The sequence below is a fragment of the Dendrobium catenatum genome, unplaced genomic scaffold (genome assembly GCF_001605985.2).
Source record: "Dendrobium catenatum unplaced genomic scaffold, ASM160598v2 fragScaff_scaffold_370, whole genome shotgun sequence".
In the NCBI taxonomy this organism is placed as follows: Eukaryota; Viridiplantae; Streptophyta; class Magnoliopsida; order Asparagales; family Orchidaceae; genus Dendrobium; species Dendrobium catenatum.
In genome coordinates this window covers 1,638,172-1,647,677 of record NW_021318832.1, presented here as the reverse complement: position 1 = coordinate 1,647,677, position 9,506 = coordinate 1,638,172, and positions in this window count along the sequence as shown.

The window sequence follows — 9,506 nt, the reverse complement described above, 5'->3', positions numbered from 1 at the left end:
AAAAAGGAAATAAGTTTTAATAAGAATAAATTTAATAAATATGAATTCATAAAGACATTGAAATGATTTAAATATATAACATCATCAAAAGTGATATGTCAAGAGTTTCTCATGAAATGAGATTAAGTGTTTAATCCTATTGTTTGATTCTATATTGAATAGCCTCACACCTTTTGTTCTTATTTGGTGAGACCCTCCCGACTTGTCAGATATGTTGCAATCTTTGATGAGAAAATCTCAACAGCCCATTTCTTATTAGGGTGCAAATGAGTCAAGCTGAATTGTAAGTATGTGGCGAGAGGAAGAGGATCATAGTGAGGCAAAATGTGGCAAGAAGATGGTAGTATGCGACGGTGCTTGATAGGTTTTAGTCATGAGATAATGTTCGATAAGATTATAGTTAGGTGGCAAAAGTCAGGGATCTCACTAGGGCAATGAGCTCAGAGGATCATGGTTTGGCATGAACGATCAGAAAGTTTGTAGTCTAACGACAGAGGGAGGAGGCCATATATATATTTGTGTGTGTGTGAAATAAGAAACAATGCTTAATTTTATTTGAAAAATTAATATTATATTTTCTTGATCATTATTACATATCTAATATCAATTTCATTTTAAGAAAATTAAAAGTATTCTAAAACTACTATAATTGTTAATTTTTTTAATATGATCAATTGAAAATAAATTAAAACTATCATTTTTTTTTCAATTTGGGAAACTAAATTAAAGGCAATGACTTGATCATCCATTAAACTTTTTTTTCTTTAATGTATAAATACAATCAAAATTGTTGGCTAGAAAATAATATTCAGCATTTAAGGACAATACTTGTTTTAAACAAAAACTAATTTAAATTATATTCTTAATTGGAACTTGATAGAATATTTTTAAATAATATTAATAATAATTAGAGGTCTAATCATTGGAACCAATAAACTTATTAAATGGATTAGTTTTTAGCTTACTGAAATCTCCAAATTACTTTTTTAATAAAAGATATCTTCACACAATCATTTTATTTATTTATTTGTAAACATGCTTTTATCATTTTTGTTTATAAAAATGAGTAATCTTTATTTTTTAGGGAGGGGGGCTTTGCTTCTATATTATGGTGGCCACTACAATTACAAAAGATAGTACTATATTACAACTTTTACAAGCTTTCCAATGATCATAAACTATATTTCAATTATAATATATATCCCACTAATGAATTGTTTATCTTCATCTAATATTGTAATTTAATGGTTTTTGGACAAAAGCCTAATTACATTTTATAATAACCCTTAAGATGTGTGTTATGAACCTTTTATAAAGCATTAATTAATATTCTTCTTTTTATGTATATAATTTTAATGTTTAAATCACATCAAAATATACATGTACAAAGAGATGTGATTTATTTTAAATAGATTAATATTGATAATATTTTGATATGAATTAATTATTTGAGTTTATATAAAAAATAAAAATTTTAATATTAGATATGTAAATATATAAAAAATATATAAACCCTCATTTTCTTTTGCAACTCTATGTAACATATCTCTTCTATCAATTCATTAGGCCGGCCATAGCCAAATGATCATCACAATACTAAGGTGAGTTTCACAATAACTTACCCCATTCTCTATTATACTGAAATTTCATTTAATATAATTATATTGATGTGATATTTTTATTGTATATGTAAAATAAAATTTAAAATTTCTCATATAAAAATATTTCTTATTTCATAAATCATTTCACATGCTAATAAAATTTCTATCATAACTATTTACTTTGAAGTTCATATGCATAACAAAAATTATGATGTAGAATATCAAATCAAGATAACATAGAAATAACCATGAAGAATATCATTATACCAAAATTTATAGCCTATCTTAGTTTAAGATTACATCAACTTTTCTCCTTATTTCAAAAATAGTAAATCATATTTTCTTTTCATTTTCTCTATTATATTAATTATCGCTTTCGAAATAAGGATTAGAGAAGAAAGTAAAGGTGATAATATTAGTCAAGATTTGAAGTCAGATCAAAATCAACCATGGAGTCATTTTAAGTGATTATAAGCAAGATTCTTAAGTAGGTTTACCCCGAAAACTCTATATTTAAAGGGTCGAGAGACATATTTTTTATCTTTTAGACTTTATATTATTTGTTGTGAGACTGATATAGACTAGGAAAATTGTAAAAATTAAAAAAAAAACAAATCTTATAAAAAAATATATTTTAATTTTATTTGTATGAATTAATAATTGAAGCTTGAGATGCATAAAATTAGTGTAAGTAAATCATTATAATATCCATCTTATAATGAAGACTGATTTTAAATTTGACTTTTAATTACTCCAAAAAAAAGTATTTGACTTGGCCAAAATACAGGTTATTACACATATCATGTTCTCCCGGCTATGGTAGTCCTACTATCATTGTCCGACTATAGTCCTCCAACAACCGTCATCCAATTTTAGTTCTCGTACTATCATTATCTCATTATAGTCCTCCGACCAACATCAGTACCCTACTATGATCCTTTGAACACTATCACTTAACTATGATCATTGGACAACTATCTCCCAATTACAATCATGTGTCTACCATCACCTAATTATAGTCCTCCAACCATTATATCCCTCGATTATGGTTTTTCAATTACCGTTGCTCGATTACTATACACATACCATTATCACTTGGCTACACCGATGCCCACTGACTTTGTCTCCCACCATTATGAAAAATGTCAATAGATGTTATCACTCATAGGATTTTGATGCATGACATTAACACCAATTCTAACTCATGTCAGTACCAAGATTTTTATTGGATTTGATATTTTTTTTGTCGTCTTTGGTCTCTACTCATCAAAGGAGTACAATCAAACAAATAGGAAACAATCTCTAAAAAAAATCTCCCATGTCACTTGGCTCCTCTAACTTCCACCTCAAAATACACTCTATATGTTATTTGTTCGCTATATTTTATCAATACATTACCAAATCATGAGAATCACCATCATTTATAACTAATGACAAATACTAGTAAAATCATTTCAACTGACAAGACTTCATACCTCTTCCTTCTATTCAAAATTTTCATATACAAAATTTAATGACACTTGCAACTCATCTTTTATTTATGAGTATATGCTCGATCTTTATACAAAATTATAACGTTAAACTCTCACTACTATCACAAATATTCTAACAAGCAACAAGAGTTTAACTTTTTGATAATAAAACAAATGATCTATCCAACCAACAACACTTCATATAATTCATATGATTGCTAAGTGCTAACCTATTTCATGTATAATATTTATATATTAATATATTTACTTAAGTACCAAATTTTTTAATGTTTTTTATTTGGGAAAATGCCATGTAGGAATCCACTTGCGTTGTAGCTTTTTATAACCCCACATTTTTCACGTGCATGGGTTGCTTAGTGGAGGTGCTCATTCAATGCATGCACAAATAAAGTTGGTATTTCATTTTTAATAGGGTTGGCATAGACACTAAGTTCTTTTCTTACTTTTAATTTGTCTACCTTGTAAAGTTTGTGAAAGGATGTATGAAATAGAATATTTATATTGCTTTTTGTTAAGATATGCTATACTTGCTTTATTGATTGGAGTTAATATCTTTGAATTATTGTTGATAATATCAAAAGTATGTGAGAAATTTGTGATCACTTCACTTTAACAATTATCATATATCTCCGTCTCTTTTAGGTTTAGGCGTTTAGTGTTTAATGTAGACTTCAAAATCCTATAAATAATAGGTGAAAAGATCTACATACTTTGAATCTTCGAGGTCTTTTAGATATTTCTAGGTATTTATGATAATTTTTCATCATAGTTTTCAAATCTTTTTCTTAATTTTCTATCATTCTCTCATATAGGACCCACAACATATATACTCTATGTACTTACCTAAAACTAAGGGTATAAATGAGTCGAGTTGAGCTCGAGTCATGCCTAACTTGAGGTCGACTTATCAGCCAAATCACGAGCTTGAACTCGAGTCGAGCTCAAAAGGAGAGCTCGAGTTCGGATCGTGGCAATATAAACAGGCTCATGAGTCTCTCATTAGATCATGCAAAAGCATCACGTCGTGATTTTGCCTAAGAGGTAAAACTCATGCCACCGAGATGAAGATGTCGTGTCCTCGCGTCATATTTGGCTGAGAAGAAGAAGAAGAACAAGCTCGCTATTTGGATGTTGGGTGAGAAGGAGAGATCATGACAAGAGCAACCATTTTTTAAATTTATTTTTAGAATTGGACCATTATTTATATTAGTTTATTTTTTATTTTTTTTTTAGAATGAGTACAAGCTCATTAATGCTTTTCTTGGAGACATAAAGATCTTTTGACTCCCAAGCTTAAACTCGAGCTCGTTTAAGCTCAAGCTCGTGGGTTGATAAACTTGTCTAGCGGCTTGTTATCGAGTAGAGCTCGAACTGACTCGACTCACTTACACCCCTGCCTAAAACCTACTCAGTTCTCTCAACTTTTACTCCAAATCTATTTGCTAGTAAGACCAAATATATATCAATCACAGACCAAATCAAATTTAAAAAAAAAAAAGAACTTTTTAATGATAATAATTATCATTTTCTTTTGTATCACATCCTAATCTTACCAATTTTTCCGATCATATAACATATATGAGAGCTCCATCATATTATATTCCATTTGTTGACACTTTTTTTTTTTGGAAAATGACAAAAAAGATATTTATTTTTTTATTATACATGACTTGACATTTTATAAATAAAATTCTGTCATACATTATGTGTGGATCACCATTGATTATGAAGATGAGCAAAGCTATACTGTTTTTGATATTTCGACAATAATAAATAATAAATGAGTACTCTTATTCATTTTCAATATATAATAATACAAAAATAATGTTTGAAATTTCATTAAAATGAAACACAAATAAAAAACCATAATTTTCATCTATATTATCATAAAAATATGATTGAAAAATGAAATTTCATTCAAGATAAATGATTATTTATTCATTTTTTATTTATAATAAAACTATTAAAATAGTTTTGATACTCCATCAAAATAAAATTTAGTACAAAGGTTTTGGCCTTTAATTATTAAAATAGTTTTGATACTTCATTAGAATATCTCACGAATTTGCTTGGCTCAGTTGCACCCTATTGCGTTCGTATGAATTACAATAGGATGTTTTAACTCAATACATATACTAAACACTAAACCCTAAAAAGCTAATTTTTTAGATCATCTGCAACCGAATTGTAAACGCGCGGATGTCGTCTGCCGATTGCTCCACCCGAACGTCAAACATGCCTCTATATTCCCATCGTGAACGGTGCGACCTCAATATTACCGTCGCTCATTGAATTTTTTTTTAAAATTTAAAAAATTTAGTTATTAAGTGTAGATTATTTTGAGAAAGAATGTATAAATATTTTTTATTTTTATTTTTTTTGTTAAAAAGTAAAGCTCAGATAGAATTGAGATGAAGATGGCCATAAAAGCCACCAACAAACTTAGTGCCATGCCTATTAATTTCTTCGCTGACTTCAATAACCTCATTTGGGTGAGACCGTGAGATTCATGACTCGATTTTTATTATAATTAATTAATTAATTATATAATATGGCAGATCTACAATTAGAAGAAAAAAAATACAGCTCACAAGATTTATTAGTTGGGAGATTTTGTTAACATTTGATGCATCATGCCAAAATTACGATTTTTATTATAATTAATTAATTAATTATATAATATGGCAGATCTACAATTAGAAGAAAAAAAATACAGCTCACAAGATTTATTAGTTGGGAGATTTTGTTAACATTTGATGCATCATGCAAAAATTATCTTGTTTTGGCATGAATCTCGAGGCATAATCAAGCGGGAAGCTTCAAAAATTAAATCCGGGACCACTTGAGCTCCGATTTCAGCAAACTTACATTCAAACTGAGCGTCTTGGAAATACGAACACAACGACACCAAATCCGACTAAATCCGAGCCCAAATGAGTCCAAATCAAGCACCTGAGAGTTGGGGGGGGGGGAGCAAGAAGAGAAGAGAAGACGATTAGAAAGGAAGAAACTCCTCATCGACCACCGACGTTGAAATTTTGCCCGACGCCCGAGTGACGACGGAACTCTGCCCGACTCCAGAATTTTGTCCGACGCCCGAGTAACGTCGGAATTCTGCCCGGGAGCAAGAAGAGAAGAGAAGACGATTAGAAAGGAAGAAACTCCTCATCGACCACCGACGTTGAAATTTTGCCCGACGCCCGAGTGACGACGGAACTCTGCCCGACTCCAGAATTTTGTCCGACGCCCGAGTAACGTCGGAATTCTGCCCTAGTGACGCCAGAATTCTGCCCGACTTACGAACGACGCCGGAATTCCGCCCGACTTCCAAGTGATGCCGGAAATCCGCCCAACTTCCAAGTGATCACTACGGGAAAAGCCGGAAATCCGCCGGAAACCCGCCGGAAAATTCCGCCGGTAATAAGTGATTTTCCTGTAGTGCAAGTGCCAAAATTTCGCCCAACTTCCAAGTGATGCCGGAATTCCGCCCGACTTTTCAATTATGTCGGAACTCTGCTCGATCTCCAAGTGACGCCAGAGCTTTGCCTGAATACCATCTAACGTCGGAGTTCTCCCCGGCCACCAACTGAATTCGGGCTTCTACCCGACGACAAACCTCTGCTCGTCTCCAGATTTCTACCTGACATCGGACTTCTACCTGTTGTCGGACTTTCGCTGGAAAACTATCCAATGTGGAATTTATATCCATAACTGGACTTCTACTGATGTCGTCCTTCTGATCTCCATCATCAGACAACAATCCTTCCGACCTCCATCGCCCGCCGATTACGGTCCTTCTAACTTACGGCATACACCGATTACAGTCCTTCCGACCTCTGTCACCCGCTGACTACGGTTCTTCTTACTTATATCACCTTACAGTCCGTCCAACCAAACAAACACATCAACAGTGATTGTTTGTATTCACATCATGTAATGTACTCTATAAGATGTACATCGAGTTAAGGCCTTCACCCAAGGAAGGGCCTCATTTGTAATCAACTGCAATACTAATGGATTCATTCAAACTGGGCTAGGCCCCGTGGTTTTCCCCCCTTTTCAGGGGTTTTCCACTTAAAAATCTTAGTGTCTCATAAATGCTACACCCCCTTTCTTATCTGATTGCGTGCCGGATTTTCGTACAATGTTAAGATATTAAATTCTATATGAATTTATCTTAAGTGATATAAATGTTCAAATAATAATAATAATTACAAAAAACATTAAAAGAAATGGCCTTTGTAAAACTCAACAGAAGTAAAAAATAATATTTTAAGAAAATATTTAAACTACGTTTGGCACAACTTTTCGCCAATATTTTTTTGTTGTTTAAAAAAAAATTATGCTAAAAGCTTTCTTACGATAAGAAAATTGACTCAAACAAAATCCTATTTTACTAAAAAAAAATTAGGATTGGTCATTGCCCACCCTAAGCTCTTCTTAAGTCTACCACTGGTTGTATAATCATATCTTAAAAGCTAAGAAAATGAACAAATTCTGACCCCCACGAGATGCCACAGAGATACGATCAAAATATCAGATTATTAATGTCTAAATCAAAACAACATACTGAAGAACGAAGGAGGTAAAAAATATGAGAAATTATTATGTGCGGTCATCAGACATAGAGGCGAATCAAGATTTACCACATTATTCATGTATAGAATGGTAGACAACACCGATACATAATAAATGTTGACGTGGCATGTCCTGATTTGCCTCTGGATGATGTCGGACGACCGCACGTAATAATTTCACCAAAAATAGGGAGGCCAATAATGGGCTTTCAACCAATTATTACTGTAATAAAATATTTTATGTTCGTATTAGCTTGTAATTCATTATTAATCTTTAAGTAAGCTGGTAGAAATGCTCAAATAGTACTTCAAGAAACTTGTTGGCATATCTAGTGATATATTTTCTTCTAAAAAATAACAAAAAAGCTTCAGTGGTAAAACACGATTTTCCGGCCCATTCCAAATTGCTATGATAATATGAGTAGTGTGGGCCGGCCTTTGTTCATGGGCCTAAACAAACTTTAATAATATTTTCCTACTTCTCACAACGTTTATTATCAAAATCTTCAATCGATTGCAATGAAGCTTCTATGAGCAGCTGTGAGAGCAAAATATAACTTTTATTTTTGAATATGAGCGCTGAAGTATGATAATTTAAATTATGTATAATAAAATTCATTTTTCTATATCGAATATAAATTTTGATGGAAGAAGTGAAGCCCTTCACCCAACAAGCCACTCGTAAACTATTAAGTTACATATAGTTGCTTGAGAAGTTGTAATGCTAATATTAATATCAGTGTTGTGTTTTGGAACATTTATGATGGTAGAGAGATATAAGGTTTAGCGTCTTAATTTTATACAAAGATTCATTATACATAAAAATAAAAGAGAGAAGTGCAAGAGTCATAAGAGACTAAGTTTTTTTACGTGGAAAATCATGAAAAGGGAAAATTTTATGAGGTATAACCCAATTAATATGATACTACTAGTGTTTTTAGTGGATTACAAATGATGTCCTTCGTTGAGGAAAGGCCTTGGCTCTATTTAGTAAATATATATATCATATAGAGTACATTATATGGTGAGAGTTTGAAGAATCCCGTGATACGAGAGTAGTTCTCAAAGGAATGTTGGCATGTTTGTTTGATCGGTAGGACTGCAGTCAGGTGACGGTAGGACTGTAGTCGGGTGACAGAGGTCGAAGGAACTATAGTCGGGCAACGAAGGCTTTAGAGATCATAGTTGGGAGACTAAGGTCGAGGGGACTAATGTATGATGACAAAGGTTGGGTGGACCGTAGTCGATGGGTGATGGTGGTTGGAGTAATCGTAATTGGTGGGCGATAGAGGTAGGTGGGACCATAGTCGACGGATGATCAAGCTCAGAGAGACGGTATTCACCGGGTAACGGAGGTCAAACGAACCATAATTGGCGGGTGACGGTGGTCGGAGACACTATAGTGGGCAAGCGACAAAGGTCGGAGGTGTAACAACCCAAATTCTTAATTATCGAGATATTATCCTATTTGGATTAAGATTCTTACGGTTTTATCATATTTGTGTAATTTCCCAGGAGTTCACTCATCCCAGGATTTCTCAGTGATGAACATTCTTAATTGTAAAATTTCTTAATGAAATTCCAACCATTACACAAAAGGCGACTCGATGTAAAAGAGTTTATCTTATTTTACTTACGAGGTTTCACAATCTCCCCCTCTTAAGTAACCGACATCATCGTCTTTAAATAAATGAGAGTTTCAAACTTTCAATCATAAAATCTACAAAATTGATTTAATTAATTTCACTTCTAACATTAATGATAATCAAATTATAACAAATATTGGTTCAAATATTATTTTTATTTATAATAATAGTGATGAAAAAATATTAGTA